Source organism: Hylaeus anthracinus, unplaced genomic scaffold (genome assembly GCF_026225885.1).
Source record: "Hylaeus anthracinus isolate JK02 unplaced genomic scaffold, UHH_iyHylAnth1.0_haploid 11994, whole genome shotgun sequence".
Taxonomy (NCBI): Eukaryota; Metazoa; Arthropoda; class Insecta; order Hymenoptera; family Colletidae; genus Hylaeus; species Hylaeus anthracinus.
Genome location: NW_026534341.1, coordinates 756150 through 769340, shown reverse-complemented (window position 1 = coordinate 769340; position 13191 = coordinate 756150). Strand labels below are relative to the sequence as shown.

Sequence of the window (13191 nt, the reverse complement as noted above, 5' to 3'; positions counted from 1 at the left end):
GGGGGGGAGCACGGTAAATTCCGACCAGATAGCGATCGACGCGGATGGGAATAAGAATTTCTCGTTATCGTCGACGATATCCCGTTAACTTACGCGCACACCTAGATCCCTCGATTCTGAAACTATACGGGTACCCTCCGTCTTTCCCACCTTAGAATCGATCGTGGAGCCAATCTCATAGTTTCTAGATTTAATGACAATTTAAACGTTCCCAGGTTACCACGTTATTAGGTTAAAAACGCAGAAGATTCCATCCACGGACCTTCTGTTTCCCTTGATCTGTTTCCCTCTACGACGACACTTGGGCAATAGAGGTACGCGAAAATCAACCTCTTCTCGTACAGAACTTTTTCCACGCATAATATTTTTCATCAGAGTTCAAGGTTTCCATGGATTCCAACATTTTTTCTTAAAAAAACTGTGCTTTTATACGGCCATTGTCGCCAAGGAACGAAAGAGAGAAGAATGCGATTGTAAATAGGAGAGATTTGACGAGCGGGGACCTCGAGGGGTGTATTCACCGGCCAGAACAAGGAACTGACGATAGGGGAAACGATAGAACGAGCAAATGCGTACTCGATAAACATCAACGTTACCGAGGAGACAAATATGGTTCGTTATCTTCCCTCCAATCACGGTGAATCCCGGTCCCGTGCCAGGGGAGCACTGGATTATTAGCGCACTGGACCACTCTTCCCTCGGATAAAAATTCCTGGGAGAAAATTCTTTCTGACGAGAACGCTACACCGGAACCAACGCGATAAACGTAATTGCACAAGTGTGAAAATGTTTGGGAAAATGCACGAAAGGAAACCAAGGTCGAGTTAGCGAAACAAGTGCAAACACTTGGATACGCATTCAAAGAGTACTCGATCGGAAGAAGAGGGCAATGGGAAAAATTAATCCCGATAAATCTCGAGGGTTGTACGTTTCGAAGATAAATTCGAGCGGTCGAAGAAGTCTTGTGGATAACCGAAAGCAATTACTTCGGCGGAACAGTCGATGATCCTCGATTTGTCGCCGAGGTATATAAATTTCCAAGTACACATCAGGCGATTCGACTATCCTCCGAGGGAACTGATTCTGGAAGATCTACCCGGAAATCCGTAATTTCCAGGAGCTCGACCGTCTTCCGCGTTCAAACTAATTTGGAATTAATCAGAACGGCCAATGGACAAGATTCGAACGCCGATCCAACTTGCTTGATCCACGAAATTGAAAGCGCGCGCTATATACATTATTGAATTTCGAACCGTTCGGGACGTCCTCCTTGCGGTGAAATATACGTGGCACTATTTCGCAGAAAACTTTGTGCATCTGGCGAAATTAATGGAAACGAATACAGATGAACTCTCAGAATTTGTGTGCTTGCGATTTCTTTATAACTGTTGCTATTATTGGCCAATCAGGATCAAACTTTTCTTTTTTCCAGTACTTCATTTTGGAAAATATTTGCTCCAAGTATCGCTACATTAATACAAAGCTCGTCCACCTACGCTCAAGTCTACAACTCCTACCTTTGTATACCTCCCATTCGTGTTTCTATTCTTCGTCATGCGTGACCGAAGAAAATGCTAATTCGCAGTAAGAGCGTTCGAAGCGATTGCCTGTTTCGGTTATCTCGGACTGGCCAAGACGGTGCTAGAATTAGGTACCAATGTTATTAACGACTGGCTCTTAGATAAAGCCTAGGGGCCCCATTAGCCCTGGCCTTGGTCAATTACTCGTAGAAATTGCGGTTTTGGGCTAGACGTCGCGGCTTTGAAAACGGCGCAGAAATGATCACTCGTGGACGAGGTATCGTCGACTGCGAGTGGACAAAGTGACTGCGCGATTGAATAGAAAAGCTGGAGAAGCAGAAAGACCAGCAGGAACACGGAACATGGAACACGGAACACGGGGATTGTGGATGCGGCGAGTGGGATCAGAGAGAATAGAAGTCACAAAGCGTGGGGACAACGGAAAGGGAAACGCGTATCGGCGCGACAGATGGAAACAGAGGGCCGAGAAAGGCCGAGGGACGCCCTCAGACCGCGACGCGACTATGCTTTCGTTATAGTCTTTGCTTTAGCGTGCGCTTTTATGTTTCGTTCCGAGTTTGCTAGAAAAAATTCATTCGTTTAAAAAACGACTGGGGCTTATGTTCCGAGATATGCTGCAGCGGAAGCCAGAGTCACCGCTTTTAAGTGACTAAATTGAGGCTTCGCTTGAAAGCGAGCTAGTAACCTTGGCTTGTGTACTCTGTTCTTCTTTCTATCCATTAATTTCCTTCTAGCATCTGCGTACACCAGCTGCAGAAATTAATTCCGTGCATCTAGGTACGCGTAATCTATGTCTCAACCTGATGGACGTTACGCGCACCCTGATATCTCGCCTTTAAATGTGAAAGTCGGACGTTGAAACGTAGACAAAGGGGCGAAGGGAGCAGGGATTCGGAATGGCGGAGGTGTATTTACATCGAGAGGAATCTGGAGAAAGAAATGAAAACAAACACCGAGCTCGGGAGAGATGGATGTCTGGGATAGAACCAGGGCCGTCTCTGGCGGGAATGCGAAATCGAAATGAAGTGTTCGATCGAGAATAACCGTCAATGTCGAGTTCGAATCGTTTGTTGCGTAAGTAAAATCTTGTTTGAATGTTATTTAAGCAATTCTACCTCATCGTAATCATCTTGTGAGTGGAGGGGGGCATCTTGACAGAGTTCACAGAAGAAGGAGGCGATACTCGAGCAGCGGCCCTGGTTAGAAGTTGCCTCGCCGAGCGGAAGAGAAACTCGGAGAGGAGGTTCGCCGCACAGACAGAGACGAAACTTGAGAGAGAGAGAGAGAGAGAGAGAGAATGGAAGGGAGGAGAGGATCGTAGATGATATCGAAGCGGGGTTCGCGCAGCAGAAATACAAACAGGGTTGTATTGTAGTCCACCACCATTGTCTACGGGCGTGCAGAGACCTACGCGAGCTCCCCTCCCCCGGTCCTCTCGACACAAAGCCTCTCTAACAGGGCTGCCAACAGGGGAATGCACAATTACATACACGGTCGCCTACTCCAGACCGTCCTAAGAAGCTTTAATTAACGGTGGCTTGCGGTCTCCGCGCGTGCACGTTCTCCAGTGCGCGCGCAACAACAGGGGCCTCATCTACGTGGTCCCCCATGCACCCTTGCGCGGGAAACCTCCGAATCCGCGATCGATTGCAATCCATCTCGAATAGGAAACGCGAGAAGCGATCACTCTGCAGACTTGCGTAATCTTTGATTGACTGAATCTATCCTGTCACTGGTAGAAGCGTCTAGTAAGAGCAAGAGCCGTGTTCGAATACTCGCGTGAACGTAACGTACTCCTACGCGCATAATCTGTACTCTTTCGTCAACTTTCGCGACCATGCTAACTCTAAACGGTGATAAATTTCGATTAAAGCAGGTTCGCGTTAACTATAACACGGAAATACGGGTCCAGACACTATGTTAACGGTAAGTCTAGCCCCGGGATACATTAATACTGATTTATGTTCAGTTTAAATTCTAAATTGTCACGGTACGCGATTACAGCTGCTATAAAAGCACCCACCGCGTGTCCTGCGAGCGCCCTAGAGAAATTCCGCGGTAACGCGGTTATCCTGGTTGTTCGTATCGAAAGAGAACACGAGTTCAAGACCTGCACGTCCCCCTCTCCTCTCGCAGATTCTACGTCAGGATGACGATCTTAATGCTACGTTACGCTAAGCATTCTAATAAGTGGCCTCCCCGCTTGCGGGAATTCTTATTGCGGTCGCCGGTTCCGTTCGTGGTCAGACCAAGTGGTTTGGACTCCAGAGAACCGTGAGCCAACATTATATTCTGCGGTCGTCGAGTTCCTCGCGATTCCTTTCGTCGTACGAGGAAATCGCGTCAGACACTTGGCTCGAATTCACAGTGGAAGCTCCAGGTTCTGTATGCGAACGCTACGGATGCTTCACACCCGATCCAAAATAGCTTTTTCATTTCGCTGTAATTATTGCTATTCGTCTAATTTTTTTTTTTTTGGGGGGGGGGGGGGTTCTCTGTAAACCTCGACACGAGAGTATAGCTACACCATTCCCGCAAACCTTTACTTGCAAGTATTATTATATTACTCCAAAGGTACTCGAGCATTTCCAATAGCTTATCCTGGAAGCCCGCTGGAAAATGATTTATGGGAGTCGGTCGTTTCTAGATAAGTATCGACGAATCGAGCTTGAGCCGCGTAACTCGATAACGGGTCGAGGATCGCGATAGCGTTATCACGATAGCGCGCACAGCACTAACTCTGTCAGTAACAATGCGGGATTCACATCGGTTCACCTCGATCAACCCGTGCGACGTTTAGATACGCGTGGAGCATCTGTCAGTAGCAAGGTTCTAGCGTGAATCATCGGATCGTGTGTGAGTGTACACGGTCGATCGGTAAGGTATACTCGGAAACAGGTGTCGACGGTGACGTTGCCATCTACAGGCCTCGATCGACACGCGAGGCCCGCAGGTATGCTTCGCGTGTCACTTTGTATACGATCCCAACCCTCGCGATCACGCGGATGGAAAATTGAGACATCCCTAGATCCTCGCTGATCTCTGCGAATCTCCATCGGGACCGTTGTTTGCGGGGTTAGTTTGGCAAACAACCTCTATCACGTTTGTTTACAATCTTTATACACACTATTTATACTATTTTATTTTTCCTTATGTTTTACAGGAGGACATGCCGATTCACTGTCGTGACAATTCCACTGGTTCGCTCAACAACACAACGTAACTAGAAACGAGGTCCGCGGGCGTCCGCGTGCTGCGTGGAGCGTTTTACCAACGATTTCGCCGTAAACGATGTTACATTACCTCCCTCCCGGATAATTGGACTATCGTTTCCGTTGATTACAGGTAAATACTGGACCTGTTTACATTACCGATAGTCGTATCACAACGCTTCGTTCAAGTTAATTGCAATTTCCAGGAGCAAATACTCCGATACCGATTTTTTTAAATATCATTACTGAAACATCCCTATTTGAGTATCACTAGTGGAAGATTACGAATAAAATACTCCAACGTCGAGTTTCATTTTTGATACGTCGTTACTGAGGCGTATTCCGTACGAATTTTGGAACGCGTAATCTCGCTCGAGTGATTCTCGTTGGCTCTGTTGGAAGAGCGTTTCTCCTCTCCGGAGTCGGCTCTCCCGTTCCTCGGCTTTAGTATTCCGTAAACGTTATCACGTGTGAATTCGACGATGGTTGCCGAGTGTCAAGTGCGCGTCTTCGGTGCCGTACGTGAAGATACTGCGGAAACGAGCGTCTTCAACGCGTTTAGGAGCGTTGTTTCGTCACGTTCGACCTTTCCTGGACGCTAGGCGACGGGGACTCAAATCGCGGGATGATTTTCCACGCCCGGCCGTTACGAACGATCGAGGCTTTCGCGTAAGCTCGACGATCTACGGTCATCGAAGGACTCTCTAACGGCGGGGTACATTTTTTCCAACGTGGGATTGGCATGGTATCGAAGCAGAACGACCGCCAAGTGGTGGCGCGAATAATAAGAAACGCGATAAATTAAGATCGCGTTGCCATGGAATTTTCGTGAGCGGCATTTTGGGAAATAGAGGGTGACCCTACGAGGCAGCATAAATTTTACCCTCCTGGATATTGAAAGTCCTCCTCCTCCTGTCCCTCGGACCTTTTCGCAAGCAAACAGCAACGCGTACAGAAATGATAAAATTTGCATAGAGGCCACAAATTAATCCCCTGATATTCGTAGCGTCGAACACGCAATATATCCACGATAAATTTCTCGTTATCGATCATTTAAAAGCTTCCAACCATCCATCATCGAAGTGAACGTATGTATTTCTAGATCCTGTCGTTTCCTGCTCCGATACAGGCAGGTTCACCCGTGGTACCTGGCCGCAACCGCACGGCCAATTTTTTTCCCCCATCAAAGTTAATTACTTTCGCAAGGCATATCGACAGATTACAGTTACGTTCCTTGGATGTTGGCACGCGAGGCGGAGGGAGAAGGAAAAAACCTAATGCATGTCGTTGCCCGGAGTTTCGCGCCGAGTTTCACCCGGCGGGGTGTTACTCTAATAGGATTCAGCAAATTACTTACCGACAAGTCTCGCTCGGTGTGCACCAATTCCCTCTTTGGATCGCGCGATCTGGGCAAGAAAGAAGCAAATTTACCACATTGTTTGCTAAAATGGCGCGTCAGGGCAATTATCGATCCCTGAACCGCGCGATCGATTCAATTATTTCGTTTATTCGTTTATTATTATCGATTAACAATGGGATCGAGGAATGCTCTCCTGATTACAACGAGCTCAAACACGACCCTATTTGGGGTAACTCGTGCGGTACGAGATCTACCTCCCTCGTGAATAAACCTCGGAGACAATAACGAAGAAACGACGCCTGATCAATGTCACTCAATCTCGCAGGCTGGATGCAGTTAGTCGATCAAACTCGATTACCCAATTCTCGAGTTCGTCCAACGGAACAAATCTCCTCTCGGGAAGTTCGCGTAGGATAGCCTTCCGCGCGAACAAATCTTTCGTCGAACTCGCTGTGGAAAAATAAAGCAAATTGGGGGGAAGAAACAAGAGCGGAAACGTGCACGTGGAGAGGTAAAGCAGCGCACGTAGAGAGGTAACGCGAGTTCGGTAATTAACACCGCTCGTCCCTTCCTGTTTCGTCTCGCGGAGAAACGAATCCGTGCATCGATCATCGGGGGCGGCTCCATGCTAATTCGTCTATGAGATCCCCGACCCGACGACTTTTTTCCTCGTCGGTGAAATTAATGATCGACACGCTCCGTTCCAGCCATCGTTAGCACCGGAAGCGTTCGGCGCCGCTGCAGAAATTGACTCCGCGACGTGAACGAATCTGTCGCGAGCCGTTCGCGCATAAATCACCGAGTGGAGACGGAGAGGGGGGGGGGGCCACACTCCGATTACGAATCGGACTCGTGTCGACAAAGAGGGGAACCCCCGAAAAATTTCACGGGATCGTTCATGGTACAGCGCGGGACAAAATGGCACGATGTACGGCGCTTTATTAAATTAGAAATATACTGGTCGTTCGGGTCGGGTTTAAGGAATTTTTTATTATTTGAGCGCTGGGAGAGTAGTAGTAGCGGATTGAGGAGGTTTTTCCGATAAAAACGAGTCCAAACATGGCCCCATTCGGAGTGGTTTTCGTTACGGCCGCTTTCAAGTGACCGAAATCGGAGCAGTTGTCGCTCGAATCCAGATATAACGAAAAACAGCCCGAATGGGCTTCGTGTTCGGGCTCATTTTAATTAGGAGAGCGTCCTCGATCCATTAACGATACTATCGCGAAATTTCAATCGCACATCAAGCAACGATATTTGGCTGACGATCTTATCGTTTTGTTCCGAACTGTACGAGTGGAAACGTAACGCGACGAAGTGCGTGTACGTGGTGTCCAGCATCGAATAAATCACGCTCCTCGTCGGGAGTTCGAGGGGCGCGCTGTGATATTGATGCGCGCCTTGTGACCATCGTTTATTCAACCCACCTATGCTCCTGTCGCGAATCATCGCTCGCCAACCGCAGATTTTCAATCGAACGACACGACGATTAAAAAATCAGAGATGCGTGCACGGCGTGGCGGCCCGAATTGTCATATTTCATCGATCGCACGTGTGGTATCGATACCTTCACCCCGTTCACCTCGAATTTTTTTATTTTACACTTATTTTATCGCCAACTGCACCAGCCAGAAGAGCCAAGACTGGATGGATCGTCCGCGGACGATGGAACGGACAAAATTAGCAACGCACGCGACGAGCACGACGACAACTCCTCGTGGAAGACTCAAAGGGGGTTAAAACGAACACCATTCGCCTGTCAGGCTAGCGACCGACAGATTTTATGTGGCCCGGTTGTTTCGGTCGCGCGGAAAATTAATACCAACTGCTGTCGCGAATGAAATTAGCGCCAATCGCGGTCGCGGGCAAAAATGTTGCCGTTTGCGGTCGCGGTTGAAGCCTGGCGCCGCTTGCAACCATAAATGACATCAGTGCTTCTAATTAAACGAAGCATTTAGCTGATGCGGGACCTCGACTATCCGAAATAATAGTCAAAACATTTTCTATAAATAATGAATTTTTAAATTGGCAAATGGAACCACTGATCTAGATTAATATCTAAAATTTAAAAGATTCAAACGTTACATAGAGTATCGTTAACAAAGTATCCTCGCTAGAGGAACTTAAGACGCGAAAACAAAAAAGAAGGGAACAAAATGGCCGAGACGATGGAACATAAAGCTCTAGTGCTCGAAAATAAAAGAGAGAGAGAGAGAGAGAGAGAGAGGAAAAACGAGCCGGAAGAACCGCGAAACATTTCGCCGGCCAATGACCGCGTAATTGCCACTTCATTTTCGCACTTTGCGCGGCCGACAGCAATTAACGCGCTTTAATTTCATCGAGTAGCGCGTTGGGGAAAAAATGGCCTCGCCAGCCCGTGAAAATGTCCCGCGTATTCTGTCGTACCTCGTTGAAACACGAATAGGCAAATCTCTGATCTATCGTCGAAGCTTGCTTCGCTCGTTATCCATTGGTGTAATAATGTTTCGTCTTTTTTTTTTCATGACAGAAGCAGGGGAAAGAGTCTTCCAAACTTCCAACTTTGTTAATTTACGATATTTTTAAATACAAAATAAAAAAAAAAAATTCATATATATATATATTTGCTTCTTTTTTCGAAGGCAATAATGGCGTCGAGTGTTTCCACGGGATCCAAATACCCGCGGATGGGCGGCGCACGTGCGTCGAACCATGAACCATGCACGCATTCGTATCGATCAGAACGTTGAACACCCGTTACTTTCGAGTCGCCTGCACCTCGCGTTCGCTCCACGAATAATCAGATCGCCAATTAAACGGTCCAATTAAAATAATAAATCAGCGCGCGGATCCACGGTTGTATTTCGTTTCGCATGCCAGCTCGATGGGGCGTCGATTACTCCGTTTCCGTTTTTCGTTTCATTCGGCCCTCCCCCTCTTTTTCATCCCCCGCTCTGGTGAAAAGTGCTGAGAACTATTGGGAATATTTTGCGGTAAAAATTATTCATGGTTTTGCGTGATATTCAAGCGCGGTCGAGTATGATAAATTAATTTATCGATAAATGGCCATTTCTGCTTTAACGCTACGTTTACGGTCATTTTCATCCATTCGAAATCTAACAAGGTTTTATTAAGTACAGGACGACGTAGTAACACGTTGCGAACGCGAAAACAGTTGCAAATTGCGATTCACCCCAGAGCTCAATTTTTGTGAGCCTTTCTGCGCAGCTTTCGGAACGAGTTAATTTCGCGTTTCGCGTTTAATAGATTAAGGGATTAATATGGAGCGATTATAGCGTAGGCAGCGTATCGAAAACGCGTGGCTGTGCACTCAACGTCGATTCAATCCGATAACCCGGACGTTTAATCCAGATTTCAGCCCGGCGTCTGATGGGCCGAAATGAACTTTCAGTCGATTGATCTCGGAATTGGTTCGACGAAGAACTTTGACGCGTATATCCAGCTGCCGATGTCTGCCCAGCTTTAATATATCACTTATTATTCCATTCCTTCCGTTCGATCGACGTTTGGTCACGATGCCCACCCTTCGTCTGTGTCCAAAAGTGAATCGATAGAAAAGCTTCGAAAAATTACGATACTAAACTACTTCACCATAGATTATAACTTCTGCTCAATTTGCAACCCCAATAAATGAGACATTTCAGAGTTTTAAAGGGGAACAGTTGGAAGGTTTAATTTCAACCCTTGTCCATAATATTCGAGCGAATCGCGATCAACATATTTGTTTCTGCAAGTCGTAAAACTATCCTTGCCATTGTGCACGCGACCTTGTTCCCTCGAACACTTACTACCAAAGGAAGCAAAAGTCTGCCGCGAAAGGAAGCGGGTGTTCTTTTTCCCATGGCGTCTGCCGTCACGGTTCTCGAGTCTCGCCGCGTAGAGTACACCACCGTACGTCCATTGCTATCATAATACGCAGCCAACTGCCGCCAATGAACTTCCTTATTTAACGGTTGCTCGCGTGGCCGCGTCTCGAGTACCATGATTCCGTCACATCGCGTGTACTACTCGAGTTGGCGAGTTTTCTCGTTTGCACACGGCCAGCACAGGGTCTTGGTTGCTTAACATAAATTGATCATTTGCATTAGTCGTAGCCGCGCACGTTTGGGGGTCGAGCGATGCGAACGAGCCTCTCGAGATTCCGTGTATCCCGAGTTGGCTTCGAACCGAACTAGTTGGACGAAAATTATTACCGTACTCTCACGGCGACCGTCTATCTGCAATTTTTTTTTCTTTCTCGGAGTTTTAAATACACGTAGAAACATCCGGTGAAAGGAGGGGTCGGACGATGTAGTCGTTTTCTTGGATTTAATTGGCAAAAAGGAGCGATCAAAGAAACGGAGTACTACGCGCTACAACGATGAAATAGTCATAGTTCCACGTGTTACCGTGCACCAGCTTCTAGCCCTCGAAGATATACTATCGCTTCGTACCCTACGATAACGCAGCACTCTGTCCTAGCACAGAACGGCGTATTACTGCGGTGTCGTGGGCCTCGTCCTCCAGAATTCATGCCTTAATCCCATCTCGATCGACGCAGCTCGCGTCCACTCGGAGACGGCCAACATTAGGCGCGTATAATAGCAACGAGGAGGACGCGTCCCATATAATATGCGCGCACGGTGGGTTTAGGGCTCGAATCGCGCCGATACACGCGTTACTCCGCGTCGGCAGGGTCTACGCGCGTATAATGCTGCCTTCGAACAATGCGAGGAACTAGCGGGCCCATTATAACCGGAGGGTATTGTACCGGATGTCTCGAGCAGCGCGCGCGCGATGTCCCCGACGAAAGCTACGCGCGCAACGACCGTGTGCATGAACCAGTCGCCGAGCGAGTAAAATCTTGAGTGTGTACGCGAGGGACCGCGATGGAAAGAGATACAACCAAGAGCAAGGGAGAGGAAGAGAGAACGCGATGCGTTTTGCACCCACGCGCAAACTATGCTGGCGATCGCGTGCGTACTGGCGTCATTACGGCTCCCCGGTGCTTCTTCTCTCTACATGGGTTGGCCTAAGGAGCGCCATGTGCTCGCAACATGCCTCGTCACCGATCATCATCTCCCACGTTAAGGGAGCACACCCCCGACGAATGCAATTTCTTTTGTTTACGCGGAACTCGAGCGCACGTGGAATATTCAAAGGGAGATTCGAACACCTAGCGGAGTTACAGACATGTACGGGACTTTTTGTAAAGTTGCTTAGGGGAAACTGAGCTTCTCAACCTTCTTGGACTCGCAACGCATGGATCCCAGACACCTAATCGAGATTAAGCTTCCCGAAAGCAAGATAAGTTGAATTCGGTCTAAAGAAATGTAACGCTACGTGATGTCGGGAACACCGTGGTTCCAGCAATTTTGAGATTCCATTACGGGTATAACAAGTTTTCGAAATCGATCGAGTGCTCGAGCCAGCCGGAGGCAATCGCTTATTCAATAGCTCCTCGTTGCGCGGCTATTCAAAGTAATCCCTTGAGTAATTCGCGTTCTCGTAATTCTGATGAATAGTGGATGCTGCTGCCGGATAGACGCGAATCCGGAACCGTTGTTCCGACAGAAAAAACAACCGACGCTTGTTATTTGGATAAGTTCTCGCTACAAACGGTTACTCGGAACCATTGAAACTCTATGGCCATCTTTCGCTGTGCTATGTGCTACCTCGATGGAAGTAAACGATTTTATTCTATCAACGATAATAGCTTCCACCGCGATTTCGACAAAATGGCAGAGAGTCACGACAGATTAACAACAACGGTTACAACCACGTTTCCTTCAGTTCCTCGTAGTTGGTCGGCGAAACTAATAATTGTTCTGGCGTGTTCGGAAGCTGTATCATGCCCGCTGCGTTACGGTGCGAATATATACATATATATACGGCCATTTATCTATTCCTTACTTGTCCCGAAGTGTCAAGGAGAACTCCGTCGCAGCGTGTCTTGTTAACTTTACGCAAATGTTGCTAACTCTGGGAGTACTTGGTCGCCGCCTGTGTTCCTCGCTTGACCGCAATCGATACCGTTCCCTTCTGCGCGACGTGTTCGCATCGACGCGATCGTTGAACGACCCGTTGGCCCGTTAGACTTCGCGAGACTTCGCCTGTTGTTCGTGTAACAAATATTGGCGACGATGGCTTAACGAGCTGGAACGTGGTAATAGGTTACACGATCGGACACCGTGTGTACCGAAGCACGAAGCTTAAAACCGAAGCAGACTTGCGGTGCATCGATGACAGCAGGATATATCGTTGATATTTTTGTGGAGGAGGTTTCTTTCGTTATGGATTAGGCCTACTGTAACGAAAAAACGTAGAACTATGTGCTAGTCCGACTGGTAACTACATAATTCCCTCAAGGAGTAAGGGTATACGATACGACACTGTTCTAACCTCAGCAATCAGAACCACTGGCCAACGTTTCGCCTCCGTATAGTAGAAACGAAACGATAAATAGAGCACACATTTTCCTGAATAATTTCTACCAAACGCAGCCAATTTTCGTGCCGAAAAGTCACGAGTTTTTGAAGAAAATAATTAGCCAACGACGATCGATCATCGCAGAGCCATGGTTGGCGCGCTAGGTCGATGGGAAAGCTTTCTGACAGCCGGAAGCTTTCGGATTTAATCGCGCGAACGTCAAACGGGACCGAAGGCAGCCCTTTTAACGTAGTAATTTCGCAGACAGGTCTTTGCCAGTGGACGGGAGACCAGGAGAGTGGCCCTCGCGTGGGATTAATTATCGCTGTGTACAGTGCGAGGCATAATAGAAGCGTGGAGGTAAACGAGCACGAGGTGAACTCGGATTACTGGCGCGCCAGAGGATAGTCGGTGTCGTTCCGCGGACCGGAACCACGGTAATGAACCTTCCGCGAACGATCTCGCGCATTACGCTCTTAATGAAAAGGTCCGTCCAAACAGCGAACCAAGGCCAAGTTCGTTGGCGCTCGAACCAAAAGTAGGGAAACTAAAATTCAAACGACGAAACAATTGCCCCCGGCACGTCTTGTCGCGGGGTAAAAGATTCGGTCGCGTAGCGAGGACCTATCGCGCTAGAAACAGCTTTCAATAGTTCCCAGCCTCTATTTCGAAA

At 47.9% G+C, this 13191-nt stretch overlaps 2 protein-coding genes across 8 annotated transcripts in view; one reads left to right on the top strand and one right to left on the bottom strand.

Annotated features, from left to right (window-relative positions):
• LOC128889093 (ankyrin repeat domain-containing protein 50-like) overlaps positions 1-13191 on the bottom strand; it is a 55788-nt gene that overhangs the window by 13538 nt on the left and 29059 nt on the right. Inside the window, exon 2 of one of the 6 annotated variants that reach the window (XM_054146434.1) lies at positions 6111-6159. The exons of the other annotated variants lie outside the window; for them this stretch is intronic. The gene's annotated coding sequence lies outside the window, so the exon portion shown is untranslated. The remainder of the gene's footprint in view (positions 1-6110; positions 6160-13191) is intronic. 6 annotated transcript variants of the gene reach the window in all.
• The window catches only part of LOC128889119 (uncharacterized), a 74522-nt gene continuing 65675 nt past the window's right edge, over positions 4345-13191 (top strand). The window contains exons 1-2 of one of the 2 annotated variants that reach the window (XM_054146502.1): positions 4345-4616; positions 4705-4886. The gene's annotated coding sequence lies outside the window, so the exon portion shown is untranslated. Of the gene's footprint in view, positions 4617-4696; positions 4887-13191 lie in introns of those variants that run through there. The other variant, XM_054146504.1, reaches the window with a different exon arrangement.